We start from the raw sequence: 16,560 nt of genomic DNA, 5'->3' as shown, positions 1-16,560 counted from the left end.
AACCCGCCCGGGATGTACCCACGGCAGACTTGGCTCCGATTGTGTGATGGCGGTGTCAGGATACTGGCCATGTAAGGGCTGACTGTCCCCATCGGGTTCAGCCCATGGACACTGTAACGGCATACAAGGGAATGCTCCAAACTCTTGAACAGAACCTCACGAATAGCTGCTAGCAGACGAATAGGAAACGCACCCAAGCGGCTTACACTCCTAGCAATCAGTCTCTAACAGCATACAGTGAATCCCCCCAAGAACGAGACCAAGCTCCGTGTTGAGGGTAAAGCAGTGGACCGCCAGAGCTGTGTGTTTATTGTTCTTATATAACAATGTTACACACTAGTACCATCCACAGGGTTTTGTAAAAACAACCAATAAACACGTACAATACAGTAAAACACTCCCACACAAAATCCTCCCCTCTGCCTGTGATACAATTACCTTACACAATAGGTTGATGTAATTATCACAGGCAGGAGAATACACAGTTTTTAAACAATGTCTTCTGTCCTGGAGACAACCGAGGAGTAATTCAATTATCTCTCAGGACAAAGGGCCAATACACATGTGGGGACAATAGGACAGACATCACTATTCAAATATACAATGTCACAACCATTACAGTAAACACAGACATTTAACATATCCCAAAATGGCACGAATTAGACCAGGGGTTCAAAAGTTAGCAAAAGTCCTTTGTGAACAAAGGAAGCATGGCTTTTCTGCCCAAAACCAGTTTTTACAGAGTTAGGCTGTGTGAGATAATTGGCTTAACTGGGTGTGGTAAGTCAACTAGGTACAGAAAATACCTCTATTCACAAACAGCAAAACTACACAAAAATACATAGCTCCTATCAAACTGAACAGGACCCCCACATTCAACTTATGCCCAGATGGCTTGGATCTGAGCGCTCAATATATCCGAACAGCGCTCAGATGCCACAAACACAGTCAAATCGCCATGGGGTTTAAGTTTAGCATGGGCTGATGAGAGGGCCCATAATCCTGGGGCAAGAGGCTGGCAACCAGGCTTCTCCAGCACCCAGTGGCGAGGTTGGTTTTGCCACAGACACTACCTATGTCGCTATATGCCAGGAGATCATTTGTACCAGGTGGAAGTGGGAGACAATCCGGCAGAAACTCTGCTGGACTCAGGGAAACTGGTGACCCTAGTAAGGACTACCCTGGTGCGGTCCCCTGAGTATACTGGCCGGAAAGTCGGGGTGATGTGCATCCACGGAGACTTAAAAGACTACCCCACCGTGTTGGTGTCTCTAAGTACGGTGGCCGGTAGGTGGACCCACGAGGTGGCTGTCGCCACAAATCTACATTATGAACTCATAATAGGGAGAGACTTCCCGGGCTTCCTGGCACTGTGGCCTGCTATGAAAGTGACTGATGCCCATGAGACTGAAAGCTAAAAGCGCAGGGATTGAACCGCCGATTGACCGCAGGTAAGCGTGTGAGCGACCGGACCGGAACCACACACAGGGTAGTTTAACTGCCACCACCTTGCAATTGATGGGAGCAAGGAACCCACTATCTGGATAACAGAACCGAGTAGCTTTCTCTTCGGAGAGGCTAGGGTAAGTTTTTGCAGTGTTTGAAAGCAGGCATATGGCTAGAGAAATGACTTGGAGGTCATTTATTATATATATATACAATACAAATTATCAAGATGTACAGTAATTATTAAAACAATAATCAAGGAAAGTATAGTCCAATAAACAAAAAGGGAGAAAAGAAAGAAAATACTTATTTTCCGCAGAAAAGATGTCAGTTGGTGAAATAGTCCGTTGCAGGGATAAAGTCCAAGAAAGCTTTGTCCAGTGTAATAATCCGGATATGCCTACAGCCCACGGGTTCTCTGGCTGAGGCCCTCTTCAGGTGTTGTTAAAAGTGGAGAACTCCTTTAGCAGATTCTAGGCCCTTGTTATAAGGATCCCAGACTCAAGGCGGGGAATTGAGAGTCCGCCTGCTGGGCAGGCTGTATTTCTGAGATGAATGCCAGTTCTGAAATATGGTATGTGCCATATCTCGGGATGTCTCCGCTGTACATAAGTAACGAGCACAGATTCACATTCCCCACAAAATATGGAGTTCAGGGAAATCAAATATGACTATTATAACCTGTTTTATGATGGGGTAACGCCATAACTTTACCTAGGCATCTCCTAGAGTTATGTTTGTCATATGTAAATGTCCAGTGAATTCTGAGGGACAAGATGACGTAATTTGTATGTCCGTAAGATGCATGGTCTCTCTTAAAAAGGGTAAAAATCATATCTCAGATCGCGGTGCCTGACTGTCTATAGTTTCACCCAGGTAACTTCCCTTTCAGGAAACTGACTTCACACTTCTTATTTACCAGGGATGCAGACGAATAGCCACCATCTGATCAGTTAATTGTAGAGGACGCCGTAATGAAGTTAGCATTCGGTCCATTTCCAGTTTTAGCTGTGACAGACAGTCTGAAGCATGCTGGCCTCTATTGACTGACTGGAACAAAAGGACCCTTTTGTTCTCTGGGTACATAGAAGGAGACGCTCTGAGTAATCAGATTGTAAGCTCTGGGGGCCCCTATGGAAATAAGGACTGTTTAATAGGCCCATTGATCAATAAGGGATAGTGATATTGATAATATTGGGAGGACGGTTCAATATTCTCGTGGATCATCCGTGACACCTCCCCCCGCGTCTGCGGCTAGACATCCATCCACAAGACGGGTGGCGTCGCCGCTAACCTGCTCTGATCGGTCTGGATCGCCGTTGCACCAGGATAAGTCATCCGCATTTTGATGTCTGCTGCCTGCCCTGTGCTGGATGGTAAAATCGTACTGCTGCAGCGACAAGCTCCAACGTAGGAGCTTCCCGTTGGACCCCGCAGTACAGTTGAGCCAACTGAGAGGATTATGGTCCGTAATGATTGTGAAGGAGCGGCCGTACAGATAGGATTGAAGCTTCTGTAGGGCCCACACAATCGCCAGACACTCCTTTTCTGTAGTTGAGTAGTAGACTTCTCGGGGAAGAAGTTTCCAGCTCAGGTATAGAAGAGGATGCTCGTCCCCTTTTCCATCCACCTGGCTTAGGACAGCGCCGAGACGGTAATCTGATGCGTCGGTTTGCACTATGAACAGACGGCTGAAATCTGGGGCTTGAAGCACAGGGGCGCTAGCTAACGCCTGCTTCAAGGCCCGGAAGGCGTTCTCACACTCAGGGGTCCACATAACCACTTTCGGGTGCTTCTTGCCAGTGGCATCCGTCAGGGGCTTCGCGATGGCACTATAGGCCAGTACAAACTTCCTATAGTAGCCCGCGGTCCCCAGGAATGCCTGAACCTGTCGCTTGGTGATAGGCCGAGGCCACGCTAAGATGGCGTCAACCTTTCTCGTGTCTGGTTTCAGGGTGTTCCCTCCCACTCGGTGCCCTAAATACTGGACTTCCGTCATGCCAATCTGACACTTACTTGGCTTAAGTGTCAGGCCGTTGCAGTACCTGGGACAGATGTTTGAGATGTTCTTCCCAGGTGGAGCTAAACACCGCAATATCGTCCAAATATGCTGCAGCGAACAGTTGCATTTCCTCCAGCAGGTCGTTCATAGCCCGCTTGAACGTGGCAGGCGCGTTTTTCATTCCAAAGGGCATCGTCGTAAATTCGAAGAGCCCGAAGGGAGTGATAAAGGCCGACTTCTGCCGCGCGTCTGGGGCAAGAGGGATCTGCCAGTACCCCCGGCTCAGATCGATGATTGATAGATAGCTGGCAGCCGCCAGCTTATCTAGCAACTCATCGATGCGAGGCATGGGGTAGGCGTCTGTAGTGGTTACAGCGTTCAACTTCCGGTAGTCCACGCAGAACCGCGTTGTCTTGTCTTTCTTGGGTACCAAGACGACGGGTGCCGCCCATGGACTACAGGACCGCTGAACGACCCCCAGTTCTAGCATTTCCCCCACCTCACGCTGCATGTCCGCCTGCACCTCCGGAGAGACCCGATAGGCGGATTGCTTGATGGGGGGATGTGTTCCGGTATCTACCCGGTGAGCGACCAGATTGGTCCGTCCCGGGATACCTGAGAAGGTCCGGTGGTACCGACCTAACACCTCCTGTAACTGCTCTCTCTGGGACGGGGAGAGCTGCGGGTTGACATTTATGTCCCCGTCCGTCTCCCGGGTGTCAGCCAGCAGATCCACCAGAGGGTCTGTCTCGCCCTGTTCTAACCGGCTGCACACTGGGAGTACATACTGGGTTCTATCGTGGTGGGCCTTCAGCATGTTAATGTGGAATGTATCAGACTATAATTATGCTGATTCCTACAGACACCCTATCACTAGAACTCCTTTATATTTAGGAGTATTTTAATGCTGGTGTAATTCCTCTAGTGATCAGCAAGAGCGTTATTCACACTCCACATGGCAGGGCTGTGGACCCTTGGGGATAATAGATCCCAGATGTATACAATTTCATAGAAGCTCCTTTATATTTAGGAGTATATGAGCTAATTAAAGATCCAAAGATGATCTAGATAGCACTGTGCATACTGGGCCACAGACCCTACACAGATCGCCACCCTTAGAGGATAACCCTATAGGCTCTAGATGTAAAGCGAGAGTCAGTCTGCATATATATCACTGCAGTAGGTTGCTCGACGCGTTTTCCTATCCGACTTTTTGTTGGTTACTAAGTCCTTTGCTGGCGCCAAGTATTGCAACCCTGGTGGTGGGTATACAACAAGTTGCAAAGGACCTAGAGATTTTGCTGACTAGAAATGCTGCACGCCTCTGATGTCGTGCGTGCAGCGACGAGCCTCCTGCATGTATCGGTTAATACATGCCGGAGGCTCATCGCTGCACGCACGACATCAGAGGCGTGCAGCATTTCTAGTCAGTAAAATCTCTAGATTCTTTGCAACTTGTTGTATACCCACCACCAGGGTTGCTATACTTGGCACCAGCAAAGGACTTAGTAACTTGCTCCTGATGAACCAACAAAAAGTCGGATAGGGAAACGTGTCGAGCAACCTACTGCAGTGATATATATGCAGACTGACTCTCACTTTACACCTCTAAGGGTGGCGATCTGTGTAGGGTCTGTGGCCCAGTATGCACAGTGCTATCTAGATCATCTTTGGATCTTTAATTAGCTCATATACTCCTAAATATAAAGGAGGTTCTATGAAATTGTATACATCTGGGATCTATTATCCTGGTGCGGGATCCAACACTGTATGGCCCCAAGGGTCCACAGCCCTGCCATGTGGAGTGTGAATAACGCTCTTGCTGATCACTAGAGGAATTACACCAGCATTAAAATACTCCTAAATATAAAGGAGTTCTAGTGATAGGGTGTCTGTAGTAATCAGCATAATTATAGTCTGATACATTCCAATTCACCCTATCAAGCCTATTTGTGTGGAGATCTATTTTTATAGTATTTAATAAAGTGTTTTTAGCGTACTTTACATAGGCAGTTAAAGAGGACCTTTCACTACTCTACAAACTAAAAACTAACTATATCAGTGGGCAGAGCGGCGCCCAGGGGTCCCCCTGCACTTACTAGTATGTCTGGGCGCCGCTCCGTTCGCCCGATATAGGCTCCGGTGTCTGCGCTCCCTCTGCTGTACTGGAGTGATTTTTTGTATGAGCCGTGTCCCTTGTTGCAGCGCTGGCCAATCGCAGCTTAGTTTGTAGAGTAGTGAAAGGTCCTCTTTAAACATAATTTGGAGTAGTACGTCTACAATATCATAACATCCAAGTGAATTACCCCCCATGTTCACCAAGTATGTCAGGGGGTTCAAACACTTCTCTATGGTGTATGGCCCCTCCCATGCCGCCTGTAACTTATTGTGCCGTATGGGAAGAAGGGCATAGACCTTGTCTCCTGTTTCAAACGCCCGGTCTCCTGCGGTGCGGTCGTACCATAGTTTCCGTTTGGCCTGGGCCTGGGTCAGATTCTCCGTTACCATGGCAGAGAGTGATTCCATTTTGTCTCTGAACTTCAGGACGTAATCCACTACAGAGACATCCGTGGGATCACCTTTGCCTTCCCACGTCTCTCGCATCAGCTGTAGTGGTCCTCGGACGTTCCTGCCATACAGGAGTTCAAACGGGGAGAACCCTATGGACTCTTGCGGTACTTCCCTGTAGGCAAACAGCAGATGAGGCAAGTATCGTTCCCAGTCCCCACCCTGCGACTCAACGTACGTGGTCAGCATCTGCTTTAATGACGCTTTAAAGTGCTCGCAGAGGCCATTGGTTTGCGGGTGGTACGGACTGGAGACGAGGTGCGTCATCTGGATCTTTGCCGCCAGGGCGTCCATCAGTTCAGACATAAACTGGGGTCCCTGATCTGTGAGCATCTCCGCAGGGAACCCTACACACGAAAATATGGTAATTTGCGCGTCTGCTACCTTGTCTGCCGTCAGGGAGGAGAGGGCGACTGCATCCGGGTAGCGAGTCGCGTAATCCACCAGCGTCAAGATGTATCTCTTGCCGCTGTGACTGGGAATGGGCAGAGGTCCAATTATGTCGACTGCCACTCGGTGAAATAGCTCACTTATGATTGGCAGTGGACACAAGGGAGCCTTGCGCGGATTCCCAGCTCGTTTTACCTTCTGACAAACCATACAGGAGCGACAATAATTGATGACATCTATCCTCATTCTAGGCCAGTAGAAATGCCCCTGAATACGGTCAAGTGTCCTGCGAATTCCTAAGTGTCCTGCCAAGGGGATGTCATGTGCGGATTTCAGCACATGCCCCCGGAAGGCAGTAGGTATCACAAGCGACTTGGTAGTCACGGTCATTTCGCCTTCGGTGGGTTGCATCTCCTCACTATACAACTTCCCACCTTCCCAGTACACTTTGAACCCGGCCCCGTCCGCGAGGGGCTCAGCAGCCTGTCTTCTAAGACCCTCGAGGTGAGGATCGGTTAGGAGTGCGTGCTCGAAGGCAGGACGATCCGTTTCAGCCAGCTGGCCCGTGGCGTACGACGCCTGCTGCTGACAGTCACCCTCCCTGGGGTCAGAGGAGTGGGAGGAGACCGGAGCCTCTTCCCCCTGTTCTGAGTTCAAGTTTTGGGTGGCCCGACTCCGAGTCACAGCTAGGACAGATATGACTTCGGAGCAAGGCAAATTAGCATTTTCAACATCACATGTAGAAATCACATTAGCAGGTACGTCATGCATATCATCAACATTAACACTGGATACATTCAACCCCCCTCCCCCAGATTTTTGCCCCTGGGTGCCAAGCACCTGGGTGGGGGCAGAGGGCGGACCCCCTTCCTGGGATCCCGAGGGGTTCGTGGCGGGTTCATAATAGGATACCAGCTTGCCCAAATCGGACCCCAACAAAACAGGAACTGGTAGCTGGTCTAGGATACCAACTTCCTTTTCTTGAACACCCACCCCCCAGTCTATGGAAACCCGGGCTTGAGGAATGTGAGAAAGAGTGCCCCCCACCCCAGTGAGGGTGAGATACTTGTCTGGGATAATGTCCTTTGTTGACACAAGGTGCGGATGCACCAGGGTGACATCGGCTCCCTGTGTCCCGGAAACCGGTGACGAGCTGGTCATTCACCGTAACAAGCTGGTGGTTGCTGGTGATGGGGTGAATTTCCTCTCCACCGGCGAACAAAGCGGTTGAGGACGATGGTTCACGCTGGGGTGCGCTGGCTGGCTGTGTCTGTCGTGGGCAAGGTACAAGTGGTCCAGATGCTGGCGGTGGCTGTCTCCGCTCAGGACAGTTGAATTTCATATGTCCAGACTTGCGGCAGTAATGACAGGTGATTCCATCAGGCGCCCCAGGTCTGGAAGCAGTAGCTGCACTTGGTGGTCTCTGTGGTAGACGGCCCACAGAGGCAGGGGGGTCTGCCCGGCCATTGGGCCGACCTCCTCTCCAGTTAGATGTTGCAGATTTGCGCAGATCGGGCACCCGGGTTGTTACAAAAGTCTCAGCTAACTCTGCAGCAGCGGTTGCTGAAGCAGGCTTCCGTTCTAGCACGAATTGTCTCACATCCGCAGGGCAAATACAAAGAAGCTGGTTTAGCACCATCAAGTCCTCTAGGACATCATAAGACCCTTTTGTTAGGCCTAAAGTCCCTTGGCGGAATGTAGTGCGTAAGCTGCTGACCACATCCGGATAAGAGTCCGTACGATCCTTTTGTAAGGACCTAAACCTTTTCCGATAGACTTCAGGGGTGAGCTGGTATTTAGCAATGATAGCGTCTTTTATGGCGGAATAATCTTCATCCTGCTCCATGGATAACTCCGCAAACGAGTACAGTGCTTTGTAGCGCAACAGGGGTGTCAGGCGTCTGGCCCATTGCTCTTGGGGCAGACAATACTGACGGCAGGCTTTCTCAAAGGATCGCAAAAACAAGTCTATGTCAGTGTCCTTTTCAATGGGAGCAAATTTAAATTTTGCACTCACGTGTGATGCCGCTCCTTCTGCAGGAAAGTTGGGTGATGAGTTTCGGCTGGATTCGTGTATTCTGGCCATGCTCAGTTCATGCCGACGTTGGCTTTCTTCTCGCTCTGCCATGTACTGCAGGTACTTTACCGGGTCAGTGTCCATTAACTTTTGGAGGGCCTGCTGCATCATAGGATCCGTACAAATAGATAGTCCGGTACTGGCTGGTTCCGGGCGAGTACTTAAAGAAAAATTAGGATCCGTACTGAAATACTGCGCTGGGGGGCCAACAGGGCCCGCAGGATGTTCCCCCTCCGAGTAGTCAGGATTCTCAGTCTCCGGTTCCTCAGGACTCGAGTCAGATGGGCCGGTGTCTCCCGCAGTAGACACATCCAACAGCCGCAGTTGTTGGCTATCCCATCGGAACAAGTCTTTTATCAGGTCGGTCTTCGTCTTGCGACCGACTTCAATGCCCCGTTCTTGGCACAGATTTTCCAGATCTGCCAAAGCCATTTTCTTGTATTCCCCAGACATTTTCACGCCAAATAAAAGATAGATAAAGAAAACAAAATTTCGGGGAGGGTACTGGACTACACAATCTCTCTGTACACACAGATAAATGTATTGCACTCAGCCACACCACCACCAAATTGGTTTGGTTCTGACAGAGGTAAATTAGCTCAACTTTGTTCAGATGTTCTAAACACATACAAAAAAGAATCCCAGTAGCTGCCAACCAATATGTGACGAACTGCGACCGTCGCGGCCACAATACGTCACAAAACCGTCACAGCGCCCCTAGTGGTCAATCCGCAAACAGGCCTCCCCGCCACTTTCAGTACACCGACAGTCTAACTTGAGTCCGTACAGTCGATAGGCTGAAAGCACAGGGATTGGACCGCCGATTGACCACAAGTAAACGTGTGAGCGACCGGACCGGAACCACACACAGGGTAGTTTAACTGCCACCACCTTGCAATTGATGGGAGCAAGGAACCCACTATCTGGATAACAGAACTGAGTAGCTTTCTCTTTGGAGAGGCTAGGGTAAGTTTTTGCAGTGTTTGAAAGCAGGCATATGGCTAGAGAAATGACTTGGAGGTCATATATTATATATATATATACACAATACAAATTATCAAGATGTACAGTAATTATTAAAACAATAATCAAGGAAAGTATAGTCCAATAAACAAAAAGGGAGAAAATAAAGAAAATACTTATTTTTCGCAGAAAAGATGTCCATTGGTGAAATAGTCCGTTGCAGTGATAAAGTCCAAGAAAGCTTTGTCCAGTGTAATAATCCGGATATGCCTACAGCCCACGGGTTCTCTGGCTGAGGCCCTCTTCAGGTGTTGTTAAAAGTGGAGAACGGGTGACCACCACTTTGTTGGAAGACGGGGAGACAACCCCGCTAAGTGTGATGGTGGGAGACGTGGAGGACTTGCCTCTGGATCCTGAATTGGCAGACCTCAATGTCTCCAGGGATAATTTTTGTACCGCCCAACGTCGGCACCCAACCCTGTCCCGCACCTGGGAAAATGTGTTAATAGTAGATGGTGAACCACAGCAACCTGGGGCAGATATGTTGTATCGGGAAAACCAACTGCGGGTGAACCTATTGAACAATTGGTGGTCCCCAAGGCTTATCGCAAGCTTGTGTTAGATCTAGCCCACCAACATGTTCTCGTGGGTCACCTGGGGCTGCAGAAAACTCAGGATCGTATTCTACAGTGGTTTTACTGGCCCTGCATATTCAAAGAAGTGGAAGAGTTTTGTAAGTCTTGCCCGACCTGCCAGATAACTAGCCCCCAGCCACATTTCCATAGTACCTCTCCCGATTATTGATGTACCGTTTGACCAAATGGCTATGGATCTCATAGGCCCAGTACCGAAGTCCACCATAGGGCATCAACACATCTTAGTCATTCTAGACTATGTCACTCGGTACCCGGAGGCGGTGCCACTGCGACATACCTCGGCCAAAAACTTATAGCTAAGGAATTAATGGTGATGTTTTCCCAAGTAGGACTACCTTAAGAGGTTCTGACCGACCAGGGGACCCCTGGACGGTCTGGTAGAAAGGTTTAACCAAACATTAAAAAATATGTTCAAAAGGGCGGTGGCTAAAGATGGGAAGAACTGGGACCTCCTTCTGCCCCATCTCATGTTCGCAGTGCGAGAGGTACCACAGGCCTCTACTGGGTTCTCGCCCTTCGAACTGTTATATGGCGGACACCCCTGCGGTCTCTTGGACGTAGCCAAAGAGGCATGGGAACAACAACCCACTCCACATAAAAGTGTCATTGAGTGTACGTTACCCAGATGCAAGATCGGATAGAGACAGTGTTGCTTCTTGTTAGGGAGCATATGGAGGCAGCTCAGCAAGCCCAGAGTCGGGTCTATAATCGGCAGGCTCGGGTCCGGATATTTAACTCGGGTGATCAGGTGGTTTTGGTTCTGGTGCCGACTGTGGACAGTAAGTTCCTGGCTAGGTTGCAGGTGCCCTACGAGGTACTCGAGAAAATTGGAGATGTAAGCTACAAGGTACACCAGCCAGGGTGGCGAAAGCCGGAGTAGGTTTACTATGTGAATTTACTCAAACCTTGGAAAGATAGGGAAACCTGTACAGAAGACAACCCGCGGCCGGGTTTTCTAGGAGAACAGGTACCGGCCCCTCTGTCTGATGCAAGAGAGGCGGCTGCCACAGTAAAAATTGCTGACAGCCTCTCCTCTGAACAGACTCAGGAGGCCAGGGAGTTTGTTAGTCGGAACACGCACTTGGATGCACTTCCATAATCCAGCATGACATTTTCAATGAGCCTCAGGCAAAAGTCAGATTAAAACCATATCAGGTACTCTAAGCTTGGCGACAGGCCATATCGGAGGAGGTGCAGCTAATGTTGCAGCTAGACGTCATTGAGGAGTCAAAAAGTAAGTGGGCCAGTCCTATAGTATTGATACCCAATCCGGACAGGACGTTGTGGTTTTGTAACGACTTTCGAAAACTTAACGAGGTTTCCAAATTCGATGCGTATCCCATGCCCCGGGTGGATGAGCTCATCGAGAGGTTAGGACAAGCTCGGTATTTTTCTCCCGAAAGGGTACTAGCAGGTACCCTTAACGGAGGCTGCCAAAGAGAAAACTGCCTTCATCACGTCTGAGGGGCTGTATCAATATAAGGTCTTACCCTTTGGTCTGCATGGCTTTTTTAGCAACTAATGAACATTGTGCTTCGTCCACATCGTCAGTACACTTCGGCTTACCTGGACGATATTGTCATCCACAGTACCGACTGGGAAAGTCACCTACCCAAAGTGCAGGCTGTAGTAGACTTCCTTCGGAAAGCTGGCTTAACCGTTAACCCAAAAAAATGCGCAATAGGGTTAGAGGAGACTAAGTACCTGGGGTTTGTCATTGGGCGCGGAGTCAACAAACCCCAAGTGAACAAAATAGAGGCGATACGGAATTGGCCCCGACCTGTCACTACTAGGCAAATAAAGTAATTCATGGGAATGGTTGGCTATTACATGAGGTTTGTGCCACACTTTGCTACTCTAGCCGCGCCCTTGACAGGACTCTTGAAGGGACACAAGTCAATGATGGTTCGCTGGGATGATCGGGCGGAAGAGGCTTTCTCCTCTTTGAAGTCGGCCCTGTGCGGGTCCCCAGTTTTGGTGACACCCGACTTCAAAAGGGAGTTTACAGTACATACTGATGCCTTGCGAAGTAGGCCTCGGTGCTGTACTGTCTCAGGAAATCAAGGGGGAGGAGCATCCCATTGTCTTCCTCAGCCGTAAGCTCACCCCAGCCGAGATCCGGTATAGTAGAGTGGAGAGAGAGTGCCTGGCTATCAAGTGGGCACTATAATCTCTCCTCTATTATTTATTGGGGAGAAAATTCTGCCTGGTGACTGATCACTCCCCTCTCAAGTGGATGAGCCAGGCCAAGGACAGAAATGCCCGGGTCACCCGATGGTTTCTCTCCCTACAAATTTTTTAGTTTTTGGTGGAACACAGGGCAGGCCGGTTACAGGGAAACGCAGATGCCCTGTCCTGGGTTGAACAAAGGGGGGGATTGTATGTGACATAGTGAAAGGTTTTGTCTGGCAAAGCAGGTATTTTTCTCCCAGCATGTGCTGCTGGGCTGATTTACAGCCAGGTGAGGTCAAATACCAGACCGGATTTTAAGTGCCGGTTCCGGTTTTGGCAGCACCTGGCTATCCTTAAATAGGCAGCTGTGCTCAGAAGCGAAGTCTCTGTGTTGGGATCTGGGAGCCTTGTGTCTCGATAAAGGCTTTGCTACCTGTTTGGCGTGAAAACAGGTTGGTGCTGCCATGGTCAAGGACTGAGGTAGAATTGCTACTTGGTGTGAATTACCACCAACACAGGTGACTTTTTGTTTGATTATGACTGCTTGTTTTGTCACTTGCCTAAAGTGTGATTAAAACATTGAACTGTTTGATCCAAAGAACTTGTTGTTGCCTCTATACTAATCCGCTAATCCTGTCTACCAGAGCGAAACCCCACATATGGCATCATGACAATAGAACCTAGATCAGCACCATTATGACATCTTAATTAGTTCTCCTGTGACATCATTACAGCACAACCAAGAGCAGCACCATTATAGCATCAAGAATGTAGAATCCAGCTCAGGAGAATATAGATGGGATGTACAGTACTTAATATAGTTCTTCTATCATACAGGCCATTTATATATTTATCAAGAATGAATTGAAACAAGAGTTCTTGAGATCGAACCAGACTTAAAGAGGCTCTTTCACCAGGATCAACCCTATTAAACTAGACATATAGCCTGGTAGGGTTGATGTAGCTGAGTAAAATGATACCTTTCTTTTTTTGAAGGTAGAGGTGCTTTTGGAGAAATTTACACTTTTATTGGTATGCAAATGAGCCATTGGAGGACCAAGAGGTGCCCCGATGCTTCAAACACCCTCTCCTTAGATTGACAGCGCTAGACGTGAAGACTTCTCATGCCTGGGCACTGGTCTGTTAGAACAGCGCAAGTTCGCCAAATATTCTGCTCCTTGCCGAGCAGCGAAGGTGATTACTGTGCATGCGCCATTGATGGCATTACACCCACATCTGCAGTCACCCTTAACAGAATTAATTCTGGTGACAGAGCCTCTTTAAAGAGCATCTGTTATCATGATCAACCATATTAGACCAGGCATACAGCCCGGCATGGTTGATCATGCTGATAAAAATGGTATTCTTATTGTGACTCTCTGTGGTCCTATTACTTACAAAACAACATTTTTATTTATATGCAAATGACCTACCTGGAGCACTGAGGGCCTGGTCATAGTCCTCGGAGCACCAGTTTATTACACTACCCTTCAGATTCTGTCCTTCCCCCATCCTCTGGATTGACAGGACAAGTTTTTTAATGCCTGCTGCTCTCCTAGTGCATAGAACACAGAGAGCTGTATTCTCCTGCTTACGTTTGCTCAGTGCTCCTCATCCTGTTCTCCAAGCAGCACAGATTTGAACTGAGCAAGCACTGAGACCTGTCATCTTGTGCCTGCGCTGTGTCTCCTGAGACAAGAGGATATTGTCTAATGCATAACTGTATACTAACATATGTCCTTATAGCTTTGCCTATACTACATTTAAAAGTGTACTTGACTCTGCTTTTCAATACAAGTGCATGCATAAAATGGTATCTTGTGAAGTTTTAAAATAGGAGTCAGTGCCATACAATATTTCAAATTGTTCCTCAAAACGTCAACATGCTCAGGTTAGCTCTGTAAAGCACATACCGTGCTACCGAGAATAAAATGTATTGAGTAACTACTACATAGAAAGATCTTAGAGATCCGATTTAAAAATGTAGATGGCTCATTAAAATGTTTTCTTCATTTTAATAGTAAATGAAGTTATTGTTTTTTTTAAACACATATATACTTAAACAGTACACTATATTGACTGAGTATAAAATATCCACTATAGACAGTTATCCCTGTGTCATATGCTTTCTAGTGTTAAAGCTGGTTTGGCAATTTGTGGTCTGAAGCACAATTAGTTCTTTTGTAGAGGAAAAGTCATTTCACTTAGTAGGACTATTGTCACTTCATAGGATTTCACTGAAAGGCAGCAGTCATTTTCTTGTCCAATCAGTATAGTCAATAATCTGAAAATCTTATTCATACTTCAAACTTGACATGACCCTGACCAGCACACTACGGAACTTCACTGGAATATCCATAGTCTCTCTGTAGAATGCATTTATCCTTTGAAATATAATATAAGATGAAACAAAGTGAAAACATGTTAAAAGGTTATATAACTGAGCTGAATGAACTGAAATATGAAAGCTCCGGTATCATATAAAGTTTGAAAAGACTGCTGAAAGAAATGTACGTAGAACAGACCATCTAAAATGGAGAAAAAGAGATTATATGTTGTATATGTTAGGCTACTTTCACACTCGTGTTTGGTGTGGATCCGTCATGGATCTGCACAAACGCATCCGTTCAGATAATACAACCGCATGAATCAGTTCAGAACGGATCCGTTTGTATTATCTTTAACATAGCCAAGACCGATCCGTCTTGAACACCGTTGAAAGTCAATGGGGGACGGATCCGTTTTCTATTGTGCCATATTGTGTCAGTGAAAACGTTTGGCTCAGTTTCGTCAGACGCACACCAAAACGCTGCAAGCAGCGTTTTGGTGTCCGCCTCCAAAGCGGAATGGACACGGAACGGAGCCAAACTGATGCATTCTGAGCGGATCCTTATCCATTCAGAATGCATTAAGGGCAAAACTGATCCGTTTTGGACCGCTTGTGAGATCCCTGAACAGATTTCACAAACTGAAACCAAAACGAAAGTAGCCTTATCTTCTTTTTTCTTCAGTTTTGAATTGTACTGTATATGATATCAATTATTCATTTCTATTTACATATCTGCAAAAGTGCCACAATGGAATTAGAAAAAAAACTAAATTACAAAACATGTTGTTAAATTGGCCCCAAAGTAATCTAGTTTTGTGAAACTAAAGAAAACAAGGACATGATTTAAAGGCCTCATTCACACAAACTTAAGCCTTCTGTACCCGTGTCGCAAGCACACCGGCTGCGTGAATCCTGTATTGCGACGTGGACCCATTGACTTAAATGGGTTTGTGATCCTCAACATAGGGCAAAAGATAGGATACGTCCTATCTTTTGTGGGACAGAGGGACAGCCACCAAAACCCACGGAAGTGCTTCAGTGGGCTTTTGCTCCATATCTTGCGGATTGTGGAACTATTCAAGTCAATAGGTCTGCAACCATGATACGGAATTCACACAGCCGGTGCCCGTATATTGCGGAACCGTCGTTTACCATCCGCAATAAGGGCATGGGCTGCTTACGGTCATGTGAATAAGCCCATACTGTGTTAGAATGGTCTAGAAGCAAAAAAAATTCTATCACTAGAGATATATATGCACACGTCCATATCAATTTTTGTGGTCTGCAAATTGCAGATTCCCAAAACACGGACACCGGCCGTGTGTGTTCCACATTTTGTGGATCTGCATGTCCTGCCCTTCACAAAGCGGACAAGAATAGCACATGTTCTACTTTTATCGCAGGGCCGTAGAATGGACATATGGATGTGGACAGCTCACGATGCCCTTTGGAGCCCATTGAAATGAACGGGTCCGCAAAAAATGCAGATCGGATGTGGAACGAAACTATGGTTGTGTGCATGAGGCCAAAATAAACATAACAGCAAAAAGCACCAATTGTATTAAGATAATGCAATGCTTAAAGGGGGTGTCTAAGATTTAACTTCTTCCCGCCAAGCTCCATACATGTATGGAATTGGGCGGGTCTTTGAAGATGGAGCATGCTTGCAAGTGCAGAGGATGTGATAGCCACCGGGTGCCTGCTGTTTTAACCTGTTGGGGACACATGACGTACCGGTACGTCATGATGCCCTGGTACTTAAGGACACATGACGTACCAGTACGTCATGTATATTTACGACCACTGCCGAACGGAGCGCGGTTATCGGAACAGACTGCCTGCTGAAATCATTCCCCGTATCGACGATCTCAGCAAACTGCAGGTCAATTCAGACCTGCGGTTTGCTGCGTTTCCGGGTTATTCGGGTCTCTGGTGAATAGGATGGTGATCGGTGGTG

Source organism: Bufo bufo, chromosome 5, assembly GCF_905171765.1.
Source record: "Bufo bufo chromosome 5, aBufBuf1.1, whole genome shotgun sequence".
NCBI classification, from domain to species: Eukaryota; Metazoa; Chordata; class Amphibia; order Anura; family Bufonidae; genus Bufo; species Bufo bufo.
This window is presented reverse-complemented; position numbering follows the sequence as displayed.